Below are 11215 nucleotides of genomic sequence, written 5' to 3' on the forward strand. Positions count from 1 at the left end.
AATGCACCTTAAGTGTGGCTGACAGCATCCAGTGTGCCAGCGGCCCAGATAGAACACAAAGTGGGAGAATGAGAACACTGCAGTGGAAGCAGTGGATACAAGCTCAACCCTTCTTGGGGTCATCTATGGCTGTTGCCATCATGTATGGACACCAGGCTCTGGTTTCATCACTCTTCCAAACTGTCACCAGTAATTCTCCATGGAGTTTCAAGGTCTTCAGTGTCTGCTAGGCCTTCAGAATGGAGCTGTGTGTCATTTTGCTTCCTCTTATTCTGAGGCTCCTCCAATTCTGAGCAACTATTGGTTCCTCTGGCTTTCCAGCATGGAGATGATCATTGTGGGATTATTTTTCTTCTGATCTTGTAACCAATTAATAACCTTCTTTTTAAATTATAAATATACATGTCTTGTTGGGTTTGTTTCTGTAGAGAACTTGTGACTAGTACAGGAGCATTTGCTTAACCTGCATGCTTACCCTGGTATGCCCTTACCAAATCTGTATCTCTAAGTTTGTGTTTCCTTCTTAAGTCATTTTTATATCCTAAATGCCTATCAGCAAATTCAGAGTTCACTGCAGCACAACTTTATATTAGGTAAATCATTTTGCCTTGTATTTTATGAGTTAATTTTTAAATAGTTCTATTTAGAGATTAAAGGTTGCACATCCATAATAAATTTTGTTGAAAGTGTAGTTAAGTGACTGCATTACCTTAACATTTAGTATCTTGCATCACTATTCACAGCTAAATGGATCAGGCCATTATTTCCAGTACTTATTACTCATCACAAAACTCTTTCTTTATCTCCTATGTTAAACGATGATTTCAGTCCTTAAGAAAAACAGTTTGAATTATAGTTATAGTGTAAGTCATCAAATGCAGACTAAATCTTAGTAACTATAGATTTTTAGAAAGGGTTTTAAGGGACATGCAGTCAATCCTTCCACTGTTTCAAAATAGGAGAATAAAGATATCCTTTCATGTTCCTTTACCTGGGAAAACTACAAAGCATGCAGGAAGCATGGTGTAATTATTACAGCTTTTTTTTTTTTTTTTTTTTTTTTTTGCACATGGACAGTAGTATGAAAGTAAAGAGCCAGTCTTTTCAAATTGAGTTTAGAACTACATATGACTTTTTGATCAAGAGATATGTTTGATTATTCATCCATCCATCAACTTCCTGAAAACCTCTAATAATATTTTATAGTATAGTAATCTCATTTTGTGTTTTAATATGTCCCATATTGCCTCAAATTAATCTTTTCTAGACCTGTGAGATGTAGAGGAAATGCAATATCTATTAATGAAGGTTTTTATTGTTCTTTTTATTACTTTTTCTGTCAATTCCATGTACCCATTCTGTATACCCAGATTTCTTCTGTCTCTCTATAATACAACACTTCATTGTGATTTATTACTCATTCCTTCCTCTTTAACATCTTAAGGTAAGTTGCCCAGAAGCAGACTTAAGTGAAATTTTTTAATTTGGAAAATGATTCCAGAAGACATCAATAAATTAGTTGGGAAATATCCGGGAAGAGAAAGAAATCAACACAGCTCAACAATTAGAACTCCTCCAAGGAGGACCCTGGAACAATTAACTCACCTTAAGTTATGCCAATCAAATGGAAGAGGTGGGTGTGCATACCCATTCACTCCCATCAGACTTTATTTGAGCATTATTTCTATGGGCAAACCTCATACTTTTGACTCGTTTTGATTGAAAATATATATACTCTTAACGTAAAGAAAAACTTTAAAGCCTTTTCAGAGAGTTGAGATATTCTGTCAGCAATTTCAGCATGAGGATGTGAGTGCAGGGGACATATGAGCAAGGCATTAGCATGTGCTACATCTATGATAGTTACTGACCGGTGTATAAAAAATCCCTTCAAGTTATTTATGAATGGCAAACAAGAAAGGACTGAATGAAGATATAATTTTTTTAAAGACATTGTTTTAAGTGAAAAGTACAGAGCTTGAGATATAGCTCAGTGGTAGTATGCTTGGCTAGCATGTGTGAGGCCCTGGATTTGATCCTCAGCATCACAATATAAAACAACCAAACAAATAATGAAAAACAGAGACAAATTAAATTCAGATATGAGATAATTCTATATGGGAAGCTGAAATAATAAAAATAAGAAAATGCCAGTTAACATCTGAATGAGGTTTTATATTTTAAAATCTACTTTTTATCCTGGACAGAGTTTCCTGAAAATCTCCTGAGTTTTATTCTAAACCAGGAGTATGCAAAATATTAAACCATAATATAGACAGAAAATAAGGGATTTTTGAGCAACTTAGGGTCTCTTAGAAAATCAATAAATAAAACCAAAAACTCATTTTCCTTTGGGAAAAGTGAACAGACAAGAGAGAGTTTTAAGTTCAGGGAGTCTACTAGTTCAGATTGATTTACACTGTAGATGTACTTTGAATCTAGCCACTAGACCCTCTTATTTGAAGAGGTTCAATTATTTGCACTTTTTCCTGTATTGGAAGATGAAACCATCACTTTTGCAGTTTCCTATATATTTAATATAGGTCAAGGATTTAGTTCTAAGCCATGTGAGATCCCATATAAAAATATTCCACAAAGAAGAAAAAACCTAATGCCCTATTTGTTATGCAATTTACATGTACATTTTATTTTTATTTGTTAACATGAGATTTGCTATAGATTTGTATGCCAGAAATTGTTAATATATGAAGAATAATTTCCTTTTAAATATAATTTGCTTCATGGGTATCAAACAAAAAAAATGTGTTACAATCAAATACAATGCTAACAAACAAAATAAAAACTGTATTTATGTGAATTTAAACATCAGTTTTTGAAATGTGTCCCAAAATACAAAAGGCATTATTATAATAGTCAACTGTCAAAATGAGTATATTCAAGTTTAAACAGAGAAAAAAAGTTTAATCCAAAGGGAGAGAAAAGTTAATATTTACAAGAATATGTGAGAGAAATCTTTTGTTCTGAAGAAAAATGAAACTTTTAAATAATACATATTTATTCCCTTTTTATATTTGTGTATTCTAATTCAATGGTCTTCAAAACTAACTTAAAAAACTAATATAGTTGGACACATAATGATATGTTTGTTTAGAGAAATTACTATATCCATGAAACTGAAAAATTCAAGTTTTAGAAAATAAAATCTTACTTGGAAGTCTTTTACTATTTGAAATATAATTTATTCTTTAGCTTGTATCACAATGAAAAGGAATCATTATGGACTATTCAGATCTTGAAAGTAAAAGAGACTCCTTAGAGGGTTCACATTGACTTGTTTGTGTTTTAAATGAAGGGACTGAAGTTTTAAATAGTTGTTCACAGAGTCAGACAGATAATTGATAGCACATCTGTACCTAGTCCTCATAGTTTCTAATTCAACATTTCATATCACTCTCTTATTGTGATTTTTGTTCCCCAGTTACTCATCTTTATTTTCTACAAACTGTCAACTTCAGAAAATCATTATTATGAAATATGCTTTGAAAATATACAATACAATCCATCCAAATAAGTAGAGATAGAGAAATATATTAGAGAACCTCTATGGATTTAATGCCCCTGCAGTGACTGTCCATAGTGTCACCCACCTTTTCTTGCTTCTGACAAGTAAATTGCATTCATAGGGTTCTAGCCTTCTAAATGCTATGAATCCCAATAACAACTCTATTACCATGGAATAGCAACATAGCAACATATTCATCATCAAATGTTTTAACTGATTTTATTTCTCTACAGAAGGAAAAGTATAATGGTATTGTTTCAGATAAAATATATGCTATTACTAGGGTAAGTTTTGAAAGAATATTACTTTATAAATACAGTGTGCAATATCCCATTGTCACTAAGAGATCTATATTGTAAATGAAGTATTACATTTGTAATCCATTTTTAAACATTTTATTCTAAAAAATATATATAGTAAAATTTACATTTTTTATGGGCAGTTTTATTAGTTTCAACAAATAACACTATACTCAAGTTACAGAACAATTCTACCACTTCAAAAAAGTTTCCTCTTCCCTACAGTGAAACACTCCATGACGCTCTCAATCCCAGGCAACCACTATTGTGTTAAAAATCAGTAGAGTATTCAAAGAACAAATTAATATGTCTGATACTAGATGGAGACATTTGAAAATTAAAATGTACAAGTAAGCATTTGATTATACAACCTTGACATATTTAATTGCATTTTGCAAAGTGCTCAGCTGTATATAAGATATCTGAGGTTATATAAGCTCAGAAAATATATGATTCTAAAGTTTTATCTTAGTTTTATTTTTAAACTGACAATAAAATCTGCACATATTCATGTGTAGTTAATGCTTCTATACACATGTATGTTGTATAATGTTTAAATCAGGCTAACCACATATCTCTCTTCAAACATTTGCCATTTCTTTTTGATGAAAACTTTCTTCCATTTTTTTTAACTGTGCAGTATACCAGTTTTATCAACCTACTGTGCACTAGCACACCAGAACATATTGATTCTGGGAGTTGCACTTCCACAATTCTTGGCTTTGTTTTCTAATATTGAAAGAGATATCTAACACATTACAAGGGTTGGAGAAATAGAATACTGCTTTATTTCAAGGAAATTTACTGTTATCCCCAAAGAAATCTCATTAGGTATTTAAAAATTGCTGATATTCTATCCTTTAATTTAAATTTGTGTAGAATATATATATATATATATATATATATATATATATATATATATATATATATATATATATATAATTAGCTATATTATAAATTTGCTGTGTTTTTCCCCCAACCAGTATACTAGAAAACACATGGATAAACTTTTCTATAATGATTACCCCTGCATGTTAAACATGTCTAAACTGTTTCTAATCAAGAATGAACAGTAAACAGCTTTTTGTTTCCAAAAAGTGGATTTTACTTCTTTCAGAAAACAAGTTCATTGACTTTTTTCTTCATAAAAGATATTTTCATGGCCAAAAAACACATGGTTGTCAATAGTAATACACTATGAGCAACTTCTTTTAACTTATACAAACCAATTCTTAGGACAGTAGCTTGTTAGGTAAATATATTTTGAATTGTGTGTTATGATGAGTTTATGTAATTTTTTATGGAAGGGGCACATTAATTCACTGTCATGTCTCAGTGTCTTCAAAAGATGGAAAAACCGATGTAATTTACTTTTTAAAAATAAAAATTTCATAGAGAAATGAGAGAATTTATATTCCCTTCTGCTGTTTTTATCCTCTTGTGTGTGGCTTGGAAGTCTTTATTTATCATCAAAAGAATCCTTCTTTGAAAATTCAGAAAAATAGGAAAGCCATATAACTAAAAATATTTAGAGATTTTCTTTTCTCTTCATGTAGGCAGCCTAATTAAAATAGCATTACAGAAATATTATAACTCTGCTATTCCAAAGTCATTCTGACTTTGTGTGAGTAGAGGTTGTTTCAAATGAGCTAAATTATTGACTGAACATAAACACATCAAAGCCTTATTAAAATTTTGTTCTGGGCTTCTGGACATGCATTTCAGAATCTGTGGCCCTTTGAAATCATAAGGATAACTTGAAAGAAATCAGAAACCAGTGTAGCTGGAAGGATTTTAAAAGTTTCTTCTGGCTTTTAGAAAATTTAAGAGATTCACTAGGCATTTAGAAATTCCTTTGATATTGTGATGTCTGATGATATATTATAGAATTTAAGCCTATGAATGAACAGAACTTTCATGGGGTTTTCAAAGGTAATATTTTGCTAGTTCCTAAACTAAGGAAGATAACTCTTTTTTGAAAAATTAGTCTGTTGTTATATCATCCATCTTACCTTACAAGTGCTTACTTGTTCTGCATATTTGACCAAGGCTCCCTCCCATGTCAATTCATACACTTATCTAGAATTACCACCTACTCTACAAAAAAAAAAAAAAATGAGAGTCAAATTAAACACATATTGTTTAAAAATGACAACAGATGCATGGTAATCACTGGAGAGTCTACTAATAAATTTAAAAACTGAGTTGTCATATAAATATTGCACTTCGAGAAATTGATGATATCAACTATTTGGGTTTGAAACAAGTTTGTTTGTTTTAATTTTCTATTGTTGTAACAAATCTCCACAAATTTAATGATTTACATTAATCAAAGTTATGTATTTATAGGTTTGTAGGTCAACATTCTTTTATGGTTTTACTAGCTGAAAGCAAATCACCAGAAGGCTGAATTCTTTCTAGAGAACACATTTCCTTGTGTGTTTGTGTGTGTGGTTTGGAGTTTTTATTTTTTGCGTATTGTTTTGTTTTGTTTCAGCCTTTAAATACCAACTACATTCTTTGATTTAGGGCCTCTTCTTCCCTTTTCAAAGCTAGTAGCACATCATCCTCGGATCACTTCATGACTTCAACACTTTAGCCTGATTCTTCCACCTACAAGAACTCTAGTGATTACATTAAATTTATCATCAAATTGGATGATCTAGGACAATCTCCTCATCTCAAAAAATCTGATTAGTAACCTTAATTCCATCTGCTGCATTAATCAGTGAAATAAGATTGTCCTGGGGACTCAGTTCTTAAGATTTGCCTATTGCGTGTGCCTGTGATGTCTATTAACTTTCCCAATGAGAATAGTGAAATAGTAGTACTGACGTTACTTCAGTAGAATATTTTTGTTTCCTTGAGGAGGCTTTCCCTCGAATCAGCAGATCCCTAGTGAAGGAATAAGAAATTGATTGTAATTCCTCCTTCTACACCTTTATTGTGTTATCTGAACCAATATTCTGGCTGTAGGAGAAAAAAACATTATATATTGATCAGATCACTGGTTCAAAGAATAAAAAGCATTGTTCAGGAAAGCATCCAACTTCATAGTGCTGTTGCAAATTATTGCATCTTAGATAATTGTATCATTCTATCAGGGCAGCTGCTTTGGCTGATTTTAATACAATTGAAGCCTATACAACTGAATCTTTTGTCTTACTTATTTTACTATAAAACTAGCTTTCTTATTTTATATAAGGTATGTTGACAATGATCAATTTCATAATTTCACAATAGACACCTACTCATACATCAGGAATTTCAAGTCCAGAAACATTGAACTCTCTATCTAAAGTCAAAAAGATGGTTATCAGGAGAATACATTTTAGTCTTTATTTTTTAATCCCAAGTCAGTTTTATTTGTGTGATTCCAGACTGATACTGTTAAACTTGACTAAATGATCACATTAATAAAAAAAGTGAGAAGTTCAATTAATACTTTGTGGGTCAATATGATAAAAATTTGTACATTTATTACACATATAGATGATAGTTCCCATTCTCAATATTTCTTGGCAGACAAATGAAATTCCATGAGAATATTACATAAAAAATATTTTATTATTCCACCAGAAAAACAAATAGCACATTGAATTTTTTGTCAGTTTTAAGAATTTATATTTTTACTTTCTTGTCTTATTTTTTGTATGATATTAAAGTAATTTATCCCTATCAGTTAACCCATTGAAACAAAAGTAGAGATATGTCAAATAAGAAGATGTTGTATTAATAAAATATAATAACTGAAAATAAATTGTAATAACAGTTTAAGTATCCTCAATACTGAAGCATTCTTCTGGTAATACGATTTTAAAATTCTGAATCTAAGGAAGATAAGAGACACTCTGGACTAATAATTTAACTTTCATTTTCCATGCAGACAAATCATTAAAATTAAAAACAAAAATTAAAAAAAAACACCTCTCCACACATCAATACAAGTGAATTAATGCAGAGAATTTAATTTTTATCCACAAATCAATGGTAATTTCTTAGTTCTGATAAATTTACTTTGCTTATGTATGATAATAGAATTAAATAACCTACTCAGATTTACAAGTCTTTGAAAATCCAAAACTATTTCAAGTTAGAAAATATTTGACTTTATTAATATATACTCAATGTAAGTGGGTTGAGTTAATTTTTTCTTAACTTTGATAACTATAATTTTCCACTTTGCTTGCAAATAAAAGTAAGGAGTTGAATACTGTGTAAAAGAAAACAATGCTAAATCTAAAAGAGTAATAAAGATGAGTGTTCAGTAATTTAAATGAATAAAAAAGCTGCATGTTTTATGATTTAGTGTGTGTGTGTATCCTGTTTCGAGTGAGTTTAAATAATAAAATTATCAGTTCTTTCATCCAAATACAGATGTTATAGAAAATGGCATTATGGCCCAAAATCCCAAATATTCTCCAGAATTATAATTTTAAAATATTCTCCATCAAATTATAACTGCAATTTTAACTTTATATGAGAGCTACAAATCAAGTAAATGTACTTGTTCTGTTAATATATATAATGTAAGAGTAAAAAGATAAAGAATATTTTAGATGTATTCAGTTTACAATAAAAGTATGCCCGATTTTGCAGGTGAGTCACTTGTGAACACAATCAAAATACAAATAGAAGGAAATAAAACTATTTTATGAAGACAGTTTGAAAGCTACAGTGAGGGTACATTGTCATATATCTGGGACCAGATTAAAACTATGCCAGAAAAACATAGAAAGAAAATGATATTATTTTTAACCAACAGATAAATGATGCTAATAGCTCCTTATTATGATAAAAGAGTTATTTTTAATGATATGCACAAAATCATATGCTTTCATAAAGCTAAAGATTGATAGTCTAACTATGGGATTTAAAATATTTTCTTATTAGAATCACTCAAAATAAAAATAATTTGTAAATTAAAACCACTCAAAAAATAAATATGTCACTATGCTCAAAGCAAGTCTATATTGGAACTGTGATACTTAAATGGAAATCAGTGAAAATGTAATTTGTGGAGAAATGTATATGCTTTCTTGAAAATTACAACAAAAAAATCTTCAAATCTTATGCAGGTGTTGAAAACTTCACAAAAGAAAAAAAATCTCTTTACAAAATGACAATTTAAATATGTTAGTCTGATGTAACATAACAAAATAAGCACATGCAAGCATTTATGTATGAATTGAAAGAAACCAGTAGTGTATGTGAACCATTTTGTACGCAAAGCACATGCAGTAATAAGCACTTCACCAGAGATGAGCACTGCAGACACATTGCTGACTCAAGGGATTGATTCTGTAAAGGATGGTTTGTATGTTAAAATTTTATTGAAGGATAGATCCCCTACTTCATTAGGAAGTGTTTTGAAGCATTATAATTTACTCTACTAATTTTGTAGATATATATAAATTTTCCTACTCAGGTTCAAAAAAATATATTTCTAAAGAAAATTAAGTATATCTCCCTTTTAAACAAACAAAAACAAAACCAAAGAATTTAGTTTGATTGACCCAAAGTGATCCATATATATATATATATATATATATATATATAAAACATTATACTCACTTGTGTATATATATGCATATATGCACATATATATACACATTGGATATTTTGTTATTCAAAGTGGATAATATATATGAATATATAAAAACATATATATAATGTGTGTGTGTGTGGATAGATAGATAGATAGATAGATAGATAGATGTTGTGTTTTGTTATCCACTTTGGACTGTGTTATCTCTTTCATTGATAAATACACTTTATATTTGCTAAAGGAAAAACACTTTTGAAGAAGTTTCAAACACATTTTCCTATTTTGTATTTACAGAAATTTATGGAGTCACACGAATCTTATTATTACTAAATTAAAATGAGTAAAAGAGACTTAAGGGGGTCTGGGGTTATGGCTCAGTGGTAGAGTGCTTTCCTAGCATGCATGAGGCATTGGGTTCAATTCTCAGCACTGCATATAAATAAATGAATAAAATAAAGGTCCATTAACATCTAAAAATATATTTAAAAATAAATTTTAAAAAAGAGACACTTAAGGAACATTTAGGTAGGAAGCTTAAGGTTTTAAAATTTTCAAGAACCTAAACCACACAAGAGACTTGGAACTTCTTTCTGATGATCATACTAAAATGCTCCTTGTGGGTCAGTATCCTGCTATGTTTGCTTTTTGTCAACCATGGGCATGATCTTCTCTATAGATTTCTGTGTAATTTTGCTTTTAACATAAAAATGTATTAGTCTCACTGGGTACTGTCCAATACAAGAAACAAAAAGTAAGATTCTATCATATGAAAACATCTACAAATCTCTAATTGTTTCAGTTTACAGGAGAATAGAGCAAGCAATTAACTGCATGATTTCTCAAAATAGTTTGTTCCTCTTTTCCATTTTTTGTTTTTGTTGTATATAGGCTACATTCCACTCTATCTTTATGGCTTTTATGAGTGTTTTGTTCTTTTAATTTATGGTTTTACAGATTTTTTTTTTTTTTTTTGCTAAGGGAACATAGATATTTTCTTCCAGTGTCCCTTTCAAAATCCCAATATTTAAATAAAATATTTATTTGCAGTAAAAAGGTACAATTTTTACATTGTCTCCTAAAAAGTAATTAATCTTATGGATTTTAAATATAAAGTGTTATTTCATATTATCTACCTCCTTCTTCACATACACACACACACACACACACACACACACACACACACACGAGGGAACATATTCAAGAGGATTTCATTCTGTACTTCTAATTCTAAAGTTATTCTTTAATCTATAATTTGCATCTAATATATTTAGCCTTTATTGGGACTCAATCTAATAAGTATATATTTGTATGTAGTGTATGCCAAATTGACCTTTTCTAGGAACCTCTTATACCTACTCATAGATATATTTTCTATTTTTTTTACACAATTAACAACTTTTGACTGTAGGAAATGATTTGTTTGATCATCATACAGTTTACATTTGATTGATAAGACAAGTCAGTACACAAGTAAAATGTTACTGGACTGTGATTCATTCAGAAATTTAAACCTTTCATAAAATTAATAACATCTTATAACATTATAACAATAGGGGGAAAGCCTACAGGGTTGGACAATTATTTTTCAACAGATTAATTTATTCAACAAAAGGATAGAGAAAATATGTTTTTTAAGAAACGTATAAGTGATTAAAAGGAAAATAGGAACAAATTAAAACCAACTCTAAATAATTTTCTCATTTTATAAGAAGATTTTCCAAAAGATAATCAATGAAATTCTTATACATTATATCTTAGAACCTGTATGAAGTTTGGAAACATTATTTTAAATGCTACAAATAAAATAATCCATTGATATAGGAAAATCACATCATCGTAATTATT

The sequence above is a fragment of the Callospermophilus lateralis genome, chromosome 5, assembly GCF_048772815.1.
Source record: "Callospermophilus lateralis isolate mCalLat2 chromosome 5, mCalLat2.hap1, whole genome shotgun sequence".
Classification (NCBI taxonomy): Eukaryota; Metazoa; Chordata; class Mammalia; order Rodentia; family Sciuridae; genus Callospermophilus; species Callospermophilus lateralis.